Source organism: Piliocolobus tephrosceles, chromosome 9 (genome assembly GCF_002776525.5).
Source record: "Piliocolobus tephrosceles isolate RC106 chromosome 9, ASM277652v3, whole genome shotgun sequence".
NCBI lineage: Eukaryota > Metazoa > Chordata > Mammalia > Primates > Cercopithecidae > Piliocolobus > Piliocolobus tephrosceles.
In genome coordinates this window covers 106,891,272-106,907,028 of record NC_045442.1, presented here as the reverse complement: position 1 = coordinate 106,907,028, position 15,757 = coordinate 106,891,272, and the positions used below count along the sequence as shown (strand labels likewise).

The window sequence follows — 15,757 nt, the reverse complement described above, 5'->3', positions numbered from 1 at the left end:
TTTCTTTGCTCTTGTAAGTATAGGTGTTGGCGGAAAATGCCTTTGACTGCGGATATATGTCCTTGCATTTTCAAGTTGCATCCCTTGTACCTGTGTATTTTTCACTTGCTGGGGTTTTGTTTTCCTGTGTTCTTTGTGGGTGCTCAGCAAGGCATCCCAGATCATACTAGGCTGTTCTCTACCACATCAGCCTAGGCTCCCTGGGTTCCAGACCCTACCCCTGAGAGGGCTTCCAGGGGACCGTTTTTCTCTTGATGCTTTTTCCAACATTTCTCAAATGAGCATGTGTTACTTTTATATAAATTTGGGGGTAGGGAGAATAACACGCTAATCTTTTAAAAAGAAAAAAGTGCTTTTAAGATACATTTTGCCTACTGGTAACACATTTTCTTCTGTCCTACTTTTTCTTATGGAGCAGGTGATCTCTGCTTACTTGTGATTTGCAGAAGTCATAGATACTCTGTCTGCTTTTGAGGAACTAGAGCTGGCTACCGCAGATTTGTAATTGAGAAGACAAACCCGACCTGCATCACCAGTGCTCCCTCAAGAAACAGCCCTGAAACTAATAATATTTTTTTAAAAGATACTTAATGGGTACAGAAAAATCATTTAGAAAGAATGAATGAGACCTAGTATTTGCTAGCAAAACAGAATGCCTATAGTCAAAAATAATTTAATTATACATTTTAAAATAACTAAAAGAGTATAACTGCCAGGTGATGTGGCTCACGCCTGTAATCCCAGCACTTTGGGAGGCCGAGGCGGGCGGATCACAAGGTCAGGAGATCTAGACCATCTTGGCTAATGCAGTGAAACCCCGTCCCTACTAAAACTACAAAAAAAAAAATTAGCCAGGCAAGGTAGCGGGCGCCTGTAGTCCCGGCTACTCGGGAGGCTGAGGCAGGAGAATGGCGTAAACCCGGGAGGCGGAGCTTGCATTGAGCCGAGATTGTGCCACTGCACTCCAGCCTGGGCAACAGAGCAAGACTCTGTCTCAAAAAAAAAAAAAAAAAGTATAACCGGAATGTTTGTAACACAAAGGATGAATGCTTGAGGTGGCAGACACCCCATTTACCCTGATGCGATTATACACATTGCATGCTGTATCAAAATATCTCATGTAGCCCACAAATACATACACCTACTATGTTGGCACAAAAATTAAAAATGAAAACAAGAAAGAGGCCTGACGTATTTGGAGTCATAGGGCTTTAGAAATAGAAAGAAGGTCTTAGGCATCATCTTTTGTAACCCATTGCCCTGTAACTGGAGACCCAGGAGGTCCAGAGTGTTTGACATGACATGGTCAAGATCACAAAATAAAGAAGTGGCAAAAATAGGGCTGGATCTCAAGTCACTGTTCCCAAGACCAGACCCTTGTCTCTATGCAGTGCCGTGTCAGCCTGTTCCCTGCTTTTGTTCTCACCCCTCTGGATCTTACAAGGTTTGTCTTCTTGATTGATTTAGAAAAACACTATCTATTTGATTTCTCTTAGCCATCTTTTGTGGTCGCTGAGTCTAGCCAGCTTTCACTTATCCTCTAGAAAGCAGGACAACTCTCTCTCTCTCTTCTGGATTATCTTACTAAAAGAGAACCAGAAATCCTGCAGTTAGGCCAGAGCTGATTAATTGGAAATGCATGAGCCTGGACTAAAAATAAATGGATTTTAAACTAACCAGATTTAGATTATCCAGTATTTTTTATGGAAGGAGAATAGGCCATCATGTCAACTGAAAAATAGCAGCTGTTTCAAATTATGAGCTACTTTGACTAAAACAATATTGGCTCAACAAGGTTGTACAGTATTATGGCATTATTTTAAAAAACAGCTTCTTTGCTGTGGCAAACAGCTCCTGCAGTTATGCTATTTGAAACATTAATGCATGACTCCTCACATTGCTTTCAAAGTTGTCCATTGCTTGGAACCAGTGATTTTAGGTGGTAACTAGAAAAACACTTCATAAACGGTAACAATTATATGATGTTGTTTTGAATGAATATTGGAAAGACTGGTAGCACAAAGAACTTGAGGGTTAATATTCATTAATTCCTTAAGTCACAACTATAATTCTTAGTCACAACTAAGGAGAAAAAAGTCAATTTAAAACTGACCTAAAGAAAATTATTAAATGAGTACTAGTATAGCTGATACAAAGATAGAGCCAAAGTGGTGATGGTATCTTGTTAACGTGTGAAGTATAAAAACCACGGCTTTAAGATGAAGCCCAAATTGAGGGTTCAAGGAAGGGACAGGGTAAAACTTCATTTAAAAGCATACAATTGGCAAAAATAAATAAATAAATAAAGTGGATGTCCATGTGAATTCTAATTCTTCTCTAAGAGTTCTCAGGACCATCAGCATGTTACTATTTGGGAGAAAAAAAAGAGCTACTCATTAAATAGTTTTTTGAGCAGATTTATTTATTTAAGGTCTCTCCAGATAAAAGGTGTTACTACCTAGCTTTTCATTTAAGCTAGAGGACCTCTTTCCATTATGCAGGCAGCACTAACTCACTCCATATTCCTGAAACAGAAAATACGTTTGACTTAGTTGATCGACACATGTATTTGATTTCTTTCCTTTTCTTCTTTTCTTGTGACATCAAAGGTCGTGCTTTGCCTTGTTCTGATTTCATTCTTTGAACCTGTTCCTTTTCATGCACCCTTGACAGAGTAGGAAGAGTTCCAAAGAAAAACACAAACAACAAAAAGGAATCATAGCAATGCCAACAATGGGGCAATTCAGAAATAGCAGGGGCCTGATCTATAGGGTGCTTAAACTTCGATGCGTGTCAGCACCTCTAAAGCATAGGATTGGTGGTCAGGGTCTGATAGCTTCGTCTAGAATGAGCAGTTAGTACCAGTCCTTGCAGTCACTTGCAAGGAAGGAGGACACGGAATAGAACATTTTGTAGATGGTTGACCCCTTGCAGTAGGGACTGAGGGATCATGATGGATACATCATGGATGGAAATCCACAAAGTGGAAACCGTTTTTGCTTGCTTTTAAAAGCAAATCTAAAAATATATTTTCTAGCAGCTGTGTAACTGCAAAAAAAAAAAAAAAAAAATGTCTGCTCCACTGCAGCACAACTTACTCACCAGATATCTGCAGGGTTCAGATCTTAATGCTTCAGAAATTTGTTGCAGATTTTACTGTATATATTTAGACCAAGGAGCCTATTAGCTTGCAATCTGAGAGAACCTCTGCATTTTCATGAAAATGAGAAATGTGGCATTGTTGGCAACCTCGGGCTATAATTATGTTAATCTGACCATTTTAAGACTGAAATATGTTGTTTTAAAATGTTTCTGTATTTTTATTATTCGTAACAATGATCTGAAGAAATTCACTGAAATGCTAATAAGTTTCTATTCAGTGTCACTTTGAGACTAGAGCATAAAAATGAGTCAGATGTGGAATTTTGATATTTTTAATTTTGGCACAGAATTTTTATCGACAGATATGTACTCATATACATAGAGTATCTTAATATAAAAACTACCCAAATATAATTTTATATTTTAAATATAGATACAGTGAGTATATGGGCAAAGCTGTCTCGGCAGATATGTGCAATAACAAAACATCTCTACATTTGCATTAAATTCCCAATTTTTGCTATGCCAAAAATTAATTTTGAGCATTATTACAAGATAAATGTTTTTCTATCAAGAACCATGCTAAAGCACCCAGCTCCCTGTTTTTAATATAAATGTGGGACAGGACTAGAATGGATAACATAGTTGAAATTCCGAGAGCCTCTAAACACATATCTTGAGTTAATTAGTTAAGTTTCCTCTTCACCAGTCAAAGCTTGCATTCTGGCCACAGACAAGTAATGACACGGATGCTCTTTTCATTCACAAAAGAGATGTTCTCCCAGGTGGTAAGATGGGAAGGAAAAGAGAATGATCCAGTGCCAAGATGTGGGTAATCACCCATCTCACAGTGATTATAGATAATTGCAATTTGAGTCTATTTGTTGTTGTAACACTACGAAATGGATTGGGAGTCTTTTATATAGCCTGATCTGGGTTCAGAATGATCAATTAATTTGGGAATAGGAATGAGGAAAAGTACTGTTTTTTTTGTTTTGTTTTGTTTTTGTTTTTGTTTTTGAGACAAGAGTCTCCCTCTATCGCCCAGACTGGAGTGCAGTGGTGCAGTGGTTCACTGCAACCTCCGCCTCCCGAGCTCAAATGATCCTCCCTGCTTAGTCTCCCAAGTTGCTGGGACTAGAGGTGCATGCCACCCCACCAGGCTAATTTCTCTATTTTTTGTAGAGATAGGGTTTCACCATGTTGCCCAGGCTTGTTGCGAACTCCCGAGCTCAAGCAATCCACCAGCCCCAGCCTCCCAAAGTGCTGGGACTACAGGCGTGAGCCACCATGTCCAGCCTGGACCATTTTCTCAAATATGATGTCTTTGAAATGTAATACAGTGTGATGTTCTTACATTGGCTGCATCCAGAGTCCTCATTCTTTTGCCAGTTCTTGTACCTCAAAAACGAATGTGTCATTCATTTCATCCATCTGTGAATATATTTAAGTGAGCATTTTCCGTTTTATTCATTTTCTTCTGCCTCACAGCTCACTGGGTAGACCCCTGAATGTTTGCTGGTGATATTAATAATCATGCGTGCACAGTGACACAACAGTGATGGAACTCATTAGCTATTCACAGCACCAGAAGAGAAAGTGCAAGGTTTTACTGAACCAACTAAGGAGCTGAATCCGAGGCTCAGAGAAGTTCAGTGTGAGGACTACAGTCACAGTTATGAGACCATAGCCAAGAAGAGATTCCCAGCAGGGAGAAACCAAGCCTTTTGAGTCATAATCCGGTGCTCGCTCCACCACACCCCACTGCCTTCCTCAAGATGATGGTGTGGAGGAGTACTGATTGACGAGGAGGATTAAACCTTTTTTTTTGTTTTTTTGAGACAGAGTCTCACTCTGTCGCCCAGGCTGGAGTGCAATGGCGTGATCTCAGCTCACTACAACCTCTGCCTCCCAGGTTCAAGTGATTCGCCTGCCTCAGCCTCCCTAGTAGCTGGGATTACAGACACCTGCCACCAAACCCAGCTAATTTGTGTGTTTTTGGTAGAGTCGGGGTTTTACCATGTTGGCCAGGCTGGTCTCGAATTCCTAACCTCAACTGATCCTCCTGCCTGGGCCTCCTAAAGTGCTGGGATTACAGGCGTGAGTCACTGTGCCCAACTAATTAAACCCTTTTTAATTAAAAAAAAAAAATTGGAAACTAATTTGTATACTTCAGTGCATTGGAGGAAAGGTCATCGAAATGGCCCCAGTGTCTTGCTGCCCTAATTTAAAGAAATCCTCTCTATTTATTGTCGCTTATCTTCCTGTCCTCTGTAGGAGAAATGTTGCTCTAACGTTGCTTTTCAGAAAAGTAAAGATAATGCAAAAAAAAAAAAAAAACAAAGGGCTGGGGAGGTTGGGTTGGGCATTGGTGGAAGATAAGCTACCTTTGTGTCAGCCTGGAGCTTGATTCTTTTTGAAGTGAGTTGAAAGCTCTTGGTGCTAATCAAGAACTTTTTTGGGGGGTGGGGATGGGGGGACAGGATTGTATTCTATCACCCAGGCTGCAGTGCAGTGGTATAATCATAGCTCACTGCAGCCTTGACCTTCTGGGCTCAAGCCATCCTCCCACCTCGGCCTTCGAGTAGCCAGAATACAGGCATGCACCACCATGCCTGGCTAATTTTTTAAATTTAAATTTTGCAGAGACAGGGTCTTGCTATGTTGCCCAGGCTGGTCTCAAACTCCTGGCTTCAAGCCATCCTCCCGCCTTGGACTCCCAAAGTGCTAAGGTTATAGGTGTGAGCCACCGTGCTCGGCCCTCATCATGAACTTTGAAAAGTGCTCCATAGATTACAAAGCATTTTCTTCACTTGCCTTACATCCTGTGTGGGAGGGAAGTCTTTCCTTCGTGGAGGCAATGGGTAAGAAGACAGTGTGTAGCTCCTTACCCTCTGTGGGCATTTCATCATGTGGAGCATGACTTACTGACTTGCTGTCCGTTCTGTCCATGAGCTACTCAGTGTCAGGAGTACAAGGCTTGACTTAAACGTAGGGATACTCAAAGGCCCACCTGGCAGTTTGTTATTGGGACACAGGGAAGCAGATCGTGTCGCTGAAGAGGAGGCTCCTGTCGGTGTCAGTACCTGGTGGGGAAGAAGGGATTGGTCAATATTTGGCTACACTCCTTCAGCTGTTGGTGCAGCAAAAGGCATAGCAGGGTGTGGGCAGAGATGCCTGCCAAGGCCAGCCTCAGGGCATGTACAACTCCCAAACTGGTTGTCTTTAAGGCTGTTATTTATCCAAATAAGGAGAAGCAGTGGTTTTGCTGACCATCTCAGATTTCCAAGCCATGTTCCCTGGCTGGCTGACTGACTTGCTATTTGAACTGAAAACACGAAGGTATTCCTTTGAAATGGAGCGGTCTTGTGGGGCTCGTGGGTACCCTGGAGTCATTACTTGGAAGTTTTTTTGTTCCCCACATTTGTAGATAACATGAACATGGGTTGGTCTATTTGACCCGTCTCTTGTGACTCTTGCAACACTCGATACAGATGGACCTGATTTGGGACAGAAATAATACTCATTTTTAGAGGTTCTTGAACCACTGCCCTCCTTTGAAGAGGATTCAAAGGTCAGGTCTCCACACTGATTTCTTAACACTAGAATGCAAGATTATTCTAGCACTTCGTAGATCCTGGCCCTGTTATCTGACTTCACGTAAGATATTTGAAGTCTCTGAGCCCAGTTTGTTCATCTGTGAAATGGGAATTATAATGTATCTGATGGAAATAAGATGAGAATTAAATGAGGTAATTTTGGAAAGCATTGGTAAATAGGAAGTTACCCAAAATATTCATTTTCTTCCCTATTTCCATCTTCTCTTGGCAGATTTAGTTGACAATATTTATAATAGAGAAATTCTAGACAATTGTGATTGCTATCCAAAGGATTTAACCAAGCTCACGGTAGAATGGAGATTGTGATGTGAACGTTCAGTGACCCTGTATTACCACGTCCCTCTACTCACTAAAGCAGTGGTACTCAAAGAGCACTCCCTGGACCAGCAGGTCACTATCACCTGGGGACTGGTTAGAAATACAGATTCCTTGGCACCACCTGAGACCTACTGAATCAGACACAGTGGATGGTAGACCCAGTAATCTGATTTACCAAACTTTCCAGGTGATTCTGATGCCCACCGTCTGACAGCTGGAGAACCACTGTCTGAGAGTAACTCACTTGTTGGGTCAGTAGTCTAGCCATTCACCCAGGACACCTGGACTTTCCTATCCCTTATCCTTGACCATGCCTTTGTTCCTGCCTGGAACACCTAAGAAAGGGACCTCTTTCTTACCTACTGAAATTCTACTCATCATTCATGAACCCACTCTCACCTCTTCAGAAAGGTGTTCCTCGGCCACCCCAACCATAAGAATCTTATTCTTCAATGAACTACCAGAGTGTTTGTCTGCTGTACTCGTCTGACACTTGGCAAAGTTATTCTTGCTTTGTCATATTTTAATGTTCATGCACATGTCTTATTTTTCCTACTAGAACATAAGTTCTCCAAAGGTAGAAATCATGCCTTACAGATCCCTTTTCCCTCATCAGTCTTAACGCTGGGCTTTGTATATAGGTAGCTACTCAGTAAATATATGGATCCACAGAATCTCATCATTGGAATGGGCCTTAGAGAAAATCTACATGAGATTTCTTATTTACAGATAAAGAAAGGGATGTTGGCCAGGCGTGATGGTTGATGCCTGTAATCCTAGCACTCTGGGATGCCTAGGCAGGAAGATTTCTTGAGACTAGGAGTTTGAGGCCAGCCTGGGCAATGTAGTGAGATCTCAGCTCTACAAAAAAAAAATTTTTTTTAATCAGCTAGGTGTGGTAGTGCACACCTGTAATCCTACCTATTCAGGAATCTGAGTTGGGAGGATCACTTGAACCAAGGAGTTCCAGGCTTCAGTGAGCTATGATCACACCACTGCACTACACCTGAGTAACAGAATGAGACCCTGTCTCTTTAAAACTAAAAAAAGTGAAAAGGAAGAAAACAATATTAACACCTGGACCAGAATGCTGGTTCCGGGATTCCCCATTTGGTGTTCTTCCCCCATCACCCTGCTGTGCCGACTGCGGGGAAACACACCTGGGGGCTTTCAGAGCCACTGGCCTGGCCCCCAAACTAGCAGGTGCTCTTGTGTTCTCTGTCACAGACTCCAACTAAACCCAAGGAAAGTAGATGGGTTTTCAAAGCTACTGTCATCTAATTTATAAACCTAGAACCTCTTAGATTTTTTCATAACTAATGAAAACTGGGAAAGTACACATTTTTCATTCATAAGCCTATAAAATTGTGTAACAAATGGCATCAACTCCTAGCCTTACACACGAGAATTTCCCCAGTTTGCACACTCAGTACACCTAGGATACACATGGAACTTCTTTTATTTTTGAATAAAAGTTCACAGTGGGGCATTCACAGTGGAGGAGGCGGCTCCTCTGAACCCAGGAAGAATTGGCACGAGGGCTGTTTTAATCTGGGTCCCCATCATTGTTTTTTTCATGTTTATTTTGAGTAAAAATTGAACCTGGCAGATCTATGAATTATTGTCTTGTAGTGTTACCCTCTGGGACCGTTCCCTCAGACAATCCTTTCTTCTCTTGACACATGGGCTGATGTTGTTCGGCTGAGGATCAGAATAATGGCACAACTAAAACACCTTTCATCAGAAGTCATCCGTAACACACCCTTTAAAATTTGCTCCACGGACACAGCTCACTTTGTGCTGTTTTTTCTTTTGCTTGGTAATAGAACCTACACAAATCCTACTGAGATCAATATGAACACAGCAGAATGCAGGCAATGGAATGTGGTTCCTGTAGAAGGGCTAAGACGGTAACCTAGGTCCACAGAGTTGGTTTCAGAAAAGCTGTGATCTAAGAAGGAGGAGCAGTGAAGGGAGACATGAGACAGGCCTGAAGGGGTTAAACCTACTAGGGAGCAATTGGTAGTGAGAAGCTGAGACCACATGAGGCCATGAGAAAGGAGTTATTACAGAAGCAGACATCCTGGGATTTGAGTAGCTCCATTGTGAGAAGACATTGACAGACCACGAATAAATGGCCATATGGTTTCCAAGTTGACATCTGCCATTCCCCAATGTGTTTACCACCATTTACTCTCATGGGCTCTGAAAACCATCTATCTTTTAAACTGCAATTGTATAGCATGAAATTCTACATAGATCAACATCGATTCATTGTTTAAGTATATCATATCTTCAAACTAAAATATATATGCATTTTAATTCTCATGTTCTAACCATCCTGAAGCTATATAACACTCTACCTAGCTGTTTTCATATCTCTCCTTTAAACTGCAGTTGTAGAGCATAACATTCTGTTTTTTTTGGTGGGGTGGGGTGGGGGGAGACAGAGTCTTGCTCTGTTGCCCAGGCTGGAGTACAGCAGCGTAATCTTGGCTCACTGCAGCCTCCACCTCCCAGGTTCAAGCAATTCTCCCGCCTCAGCCTTCCAAATAGCTAGGATTACTGATGTGTGCTACCATGCCCAGCTAATTTTTGTATTTTTAGTGGAGATGTGGTTTCACCATGTTGGCCAGGCTGGTCTCGAGCTCCTGGCCTCAGGTGATCTGCCCACCTCGGCCTCCCAAAGTGCTGGGATTACAGATGTGAGCTACTGCACCCGGCTGTATAGCATAAAATTCTACACAGATCAACATCACCTCATTGTGTAAATTTAGGTATGTTAATATCATCAAGCTAAAATATGTATACATTTTAATTCTCATGTTGTTGTAATCATCGTAAAGTTATATAATGCTCTAGCTAGCTGTTTTTGTTCACAATATAATCAATTTGGTCAGTCTCTCCAGTGAAAAGAAAGAAGGGCATAGAGTGCAGCGATGGAGACCCTGTGCCTCTGTGGGCGGTGCGTGCATCTCTGAGGGGCGTGGTCCTGGGAATGTCAGCCCGTAATAGAATTAGGGTTATAATGGTAAGGGATTTTAATCAGCTAAGGCTCAGATATTTTATTTTATAAATAATCTGGTGCCTGTGACTGATGATGACCTTGTGCATGTGTCTGTGTGTACATACACATATATGTATGTGTATACGTATATACAACTTATGTGATACGGGGATATCTATATAGTGCTGAGTGATGTATAATATAGATAGGTATATATAAGTATAATATATACAAGCATATATACTGATATGTCTTAGTTAAATATAACTAATATATAACTAATTATATAACTTACTCATTTTGAGGCAAGTAGGTAAAACCTAATTGTAAGTCAATAGAGGCTCTAAATCATTAAAGCTGAAGCCCATTGAGATGCCCCAGTGATTCTTTTCCTTTGCTGTGAAAATCTGGACCGGTGAATGGAGTGAGGTACTTCTCAGACAGACTTGTTCATGTTTCACACCAAGGCCAGAAATCGAATAAGGAATCCGTCATTGATCATGCGTGGGTAGGCATGAGGAGCATCGTTCTTTGCAGAATAGCTCGCAGTGTGCTGAAGTGCACAGCAGGTCACACGCAAACAACCGAGGAGGCTGGGGTTCTTGCTGCTTCACTGCTTAGCAGCTATGGGAAGCTGGGTGAGGTTCTTAACTCCCTGCACTTCTGTTTCCTAACCATTCAAAAAGACGTAGGATACCTGTCCTATGTCTCTCACTGAGTTCTGGAGCCCATGAAATGTCACAATTGAGAGCCCTTTGTAAACTGCAAACTGCTGTGTGACTATTGGAGTGTTTGTGGGTGCGGTACGGTGAGCACAGGGATTTAAAAATCCCTTGTTAGAATATGAAGTGTCACAAGCAAATAAAGCAATATATCCTATATGGCAACATGTGGTTGCCAAGTTAAATAGGAGTTTCCAGAACTGTCATAAGGAGAAAAATAAAGTCTAAGGCACTAAAAAATTGTAGTTGGGTGCTGTAGATAACTTACTAGTATCCAATCTAGGAAACACTGAAAGGGAGTTGTGCATAAAAGAACAAGGTCCGTCCAGGAAATGGGTGGATGTGCAGAGATGGAGATAAGAGAAGGAGTGATTTGTACCATCTGTTGCAAGTGGTATAAAGAAGATATCATTTTACAAACTGTAACTATTTTCGGTACAAAAGAAGGTTGTCCTTGGCCTGGAGAACACAGGAGTAGCCCAGCAGAAGATTGAGTATCAGTGAGAAGGACATTTTTCTTTTATCCATCCTACAGCACTGCACAGTTATTGATTGTGGCTTGGAAGCGAAATGATTTATTTAACATTACTTCTTTATTCTGTTCCCGATTGAGATCTTTAATCACTGTTGGACCCAGGACTGGTCAGCCAGGTCTGGCCACTGGAGGGCTCAGTAGAGTTCCTGTGTCAAAAGATTTATAGAAATAACGCTCATCTTAAATATAGCCATAAGCTAACCGCTGACTGGACCATCTCTTTCCTGGGAATTAAATAATTTTGGCAGCAGTCTGTCTGTCTGCCTCATGTCTGGAAGACATTCCGTTTACAATCAAATGAAACAATAGGCTAACTAAAACCTTACAAAATGGCAATCTTCCCAATTTTACCAATGCAAACAAGATGAATTTGAAATTTTTTCAGTGTAATAATCCCTTCCCTTCCTAATATCATCTTCGTATCTATAGGTACAGTTTAGATTTTCTTTGAGCAAATGTAATTTTTTAAAAGCCAATGAAGAAATGAATATGAAAGGGAAAATAGGAAGGAATATGTGTCACAATACTATTGGCTTTACCGGAGCATAAAAATTATTTCCTGCTGAGGTAATCCTGAATATTTCCTAGCATGTCCATTCTTAACACTGACTCAGAAAGAATACATTGCTTCCACTTTGCTTTTAGGCCTAGTCAATGAAAGGAAGAGGGAAAATGAAGAGTAGGACACTTTATACGCAGCTGGGAAGAGTAATTTAGCAATGGCTGTAATGTCCCAAGGTAGAGCAAGCAGAGAAGGGTCTGGTGAAGTCATCAAACCGAAGCGTGGGGGTGTTAATGGTTGCACACACTCATACTGAACCAAACTTTGTGGTGAGTTGGCCTGAACGAGCCCTTCTCTGGAGAATGTGCCTTCCACTGAGATTAAGCCACTGGGTCCTAGATGGCACCAGGACACCAGAATATTGTTTAGGAAATTGGCTTGTCTGGTTCATTAGCGGATACTCTGGGGCCTTTGGAGATTGAGCTCCACCTCTCTCTTGGGTGAACTCCGTGCTTGCTAAAGAGCATTTAACTCATCCTGATTCACCGCAGGATTGGGCTGGCTTTCAAACTCCTGACAGTGAATTACTGCTCTGGTAATGACGAATCCATGCGCGCATGCTACAGACAGTGCCCTGGAGCATTTTGAAAGTGAAAGGAAATTGCTGTGAACCTGGCAGGAAGGAAGGGAAGGGAAGAGGTAAACCAGACCTCTCGCATTGAACCCACCGACTCTCATTGTAACAGGGTCAACAGAAGCCACCTCTCTCTAGCGTAATGAACAAGGTTTCTTCTGGTTTTTTGTTTTGTTGCCTTTTTTTTTTTTTTTTTTTTTTTTGAGACAGGATCTCACTCTGTCACCCAGGCTGGAGTGCAGTGGTGTGATCTTGGCTCACTGTAGCCTCTCAACCTCCCAGGCTCAAGTGATCCTCCCACCTCAGCCTCCCAAGTAGCTAGGAACACAGGCATGCACCAGTATGCCCAGCTAAGTTTTTACTCTTTGTACAGACTTGGCCTCCCTATTTTGCCCAAGCTGGTCTCAAACTCCTGGGCTTGGGGAATCCTCCTGCTTCCACATCCCAAAGTGCTAGGATTACAGGTGTGAGCCACATAGCACCTAGCCCATAGCAGATACGGGATAACATGTTGAACATGGCATGACTTTCTTAGCCAATCAGCAGGGACAGAGAGAGTTGACTGCTCTGTTTCCTGGGGAACAGTCTGACCCCAGACCCTTCACAAATAGTCACTGCAACAAGCAACCCTGCCCGTAATAAGCAGGTAAAGAAGAATTATAAGAGCCGTGTCTGTTAGCACACCTCACGCCATAAAACAGGGTCTTTGAGGGATGTGATAGGGGCAGCATCGCGGGGTAATCAGACAAGGGGACCACCCCTCCATCCCCCTTCCTGGAAAGTATGTGCTTGACCGAAGACACAAAACCTGCCTAATGTGTACCAGATTCATCAGAAACTGATAGTGTGTGCCTCCCATACTCTGATGAGAAATAACAAACCCTTGCTGATTAGATTAAAAATCAAAACAAGAGCTTCCACATTCCTTCTACTGTTTTCCGACCTCTTAGGTGGCATCTGTTACAACCACTGCACCCAAGTATCGTTCCTAGTGAGACATCTTAGGAGGGTGGCAATGTTACGTGCTCCATTTGCCCCCTTCTTTAATAACCACAGAGTGATTTGATGGCAGTAAACAGTTTTTTTAGAAAGCCTGCAAAGGACTGGATTTGAACTTGAAAGACGTCATGGAATTCTTTTGGTCAGCAAGAACAACCTCTAAAAGCCTTAAAATGTTTTTAAAATGTTGTAAACTGCAAACTGCTGTGTGACTATTGGAGTGTTTGTGGGTGCGGTATGGTGAGCACAGGGATTTAAAAATCCCTTGTTAGAATATGAAGTGTCACAAGCAAATAAAGCAATATATCCTATATATTGCTGCCCAGAGCGTGGTAGTCGGGTGTGGCGTGAAGCCAGTGGGGCTTCCAGCCCAGCGTGTGGAGTTCCTCGTCACCGTATTCCCACTTGGATAGCTTTCGGTTCCACCCAGTCCTCAAGGACCCAGAAAACATGATGCTGATCAGAGCCAGCCTGTGAGCGCAGGAGGTGCTTCCTTTCTCCCTGACCTTTTGCTAGCAATGCATTAATTCCCGTCCTCCGCTGAGAGCTGCACAAGTCACTTCGTGTTGTGGACACGCACCTTCTTGTACCTGTTCCCCTGGAAGAGACCGGCTGTGCTGACAGTGGTTGTATCCAGAGGTCTCTGGGGATCGCCTACCTCTCGTCCTTCATCTTGTTTAGGGTGGGGCAGAAGGGCTCTGGTTTCCTTTCCAGAATCCCCTCTGCACAGCCACGGTTTGCTCTCTCTATCTTTCCCTCTCCTTTCAGATGTATTTTCCAGGGCGACTGCAGTTCCTTGCCCGGCTCTATGTAGGACTGATTAATGGCTGTTACCCAAAGTTCAGCTTGGTAAAACAGGGCTGGTTAATTAATAGACAGCCTCCTTATCTCCCTCATGTTTTCCCTCTGGTATTAAACCAGGGGAAGAGGCTTATGTTTCCTTCAGCTGTCAATTCGCAGACTTCAAAAGTCTGGCAGCAAACTGGGTGTTGGGTGCTGGTCTAGGTTTAAGTAGCACCTTTAGGTCAACAGAAAACTGATCTGAAAGTTGGTTCCTCTGGATTGAATATGTTGGGTTTTCTGACAGTTTCATTTCTCGGTGGCTGGTTGTTTGCCCTTTTTAATGATCCTGTTTGCCTTCGGTGAAATATATTTTGTAATATTTCCTTTGCTGTTAACCCATTTACCTAGGCCGTTTAAAGTTCCTTCACTGGTGTTTTCCCTGTAAGCAATTGTTGAAGGACTGAGTCACCCATGAGGTAGCCTGTGGTTGGATGTGGGCTGAGGTTATTCAGTGACTAATTTCCAAGGGGAGGAGAAATTGACTTATCACGGGGAGGGTTACTTTTTATCCATGCCACTGTCAGCTTCTCTCTGAAAACTAGGTATTACAAAATGGTCTTTATTGGTTGTGAACACTCGAGCTGAGAAGCATTTTAGGATCTCTGTGTCTTTTGTGATGATTTTGTCTCTGAAGAGGAAGCTGTCTAAAATATTCAAGTGTGGAACCAAGGATTTAGACGAAGCCAGCAAACAAAGGAATCATGTAATCAGGACCTGAGCGAATGTGCTTACTCACGGCGTTAGGTACACAGGTGATTTCCTTAAGAAAAAGTAAGTGGCTTTAATTCTTTGAGGGTGAAAGTGTCATAAGATTCCTTTTCAGTTTTCTCTGCTTACTTCACTGTGTGGTCTGATTGAGTGATATGTTTACAAATTCCAGACTTGGAAGGGTGGGGTTTGAAATACAACAAACTGTACATAATATTCCTTTTCCACAAGATATATATATATATATATACACACACACACACACACACACACACATACACACGCGTATATATATTTTAATACTCCACAGACATTATTACATGAGGCAGTTTCCCAAGATGATTTTAAACAAATATCTTTTATACTAGGTTTTTTTTTTTTTTTTTTCTGGAAACAATTTTAATATGTCGTTTCTTATCTTACCTTCAAGAAACTTCTGAATGAGTGATATTCGATTTGACTTACGATACTTTTGGGAAATAAAATATAGCTACATGTAAGAATTTCTAACTCAGACTTCAGATCTTAATATGAAATGGCCCCAGATACTTTCTAGTGTTTCAGAAGTATGGTGTAAACAGCATTTTGATCCGTGTGCAGTCTGTGGGCAGGGACACCAGCCTCTCAGCCTGCTATTATGATGAGGCTCTTGAAGAAACTACCCTCTTTCTAAGAACTGGAAGGACTCAAATAACAAAGAGACAATGGAGGTTTGGGTAGTAACGGAAAGAAGAAAAGACAGTGCCTAACCAAGCAGATGAATGTGG

General features: G+C 42.1%; 1 protein-coding gene across 7 annotated transcripts in view; it reads left to right on the top strand.

Annotated features, from left to right (window-relative positions):
- KIAA1217 (KIAA1217 ortholog) overlaps positions 1-15,757 on the top strand; it is an 846,584-nt gene that overhangs the window by 751,022 nt on the left and 79,805 nt on the right. The window contains exon 1 of one of the 7 annotated variants that reach the window (XM_023223200.2): positions 14,794-15,053. The exons of the other annotated variants lie outside the window; for them this stretch is intronic. The gene's annotated coding sequence lies outside the window, so the exon portion shown is untranslated. Of the gene's footprint in view, positions 1-14,793; positions 15,054-15,757 lie in introns of those variants that run through there. 7 annotated transcript variants of the gene reach the window in all.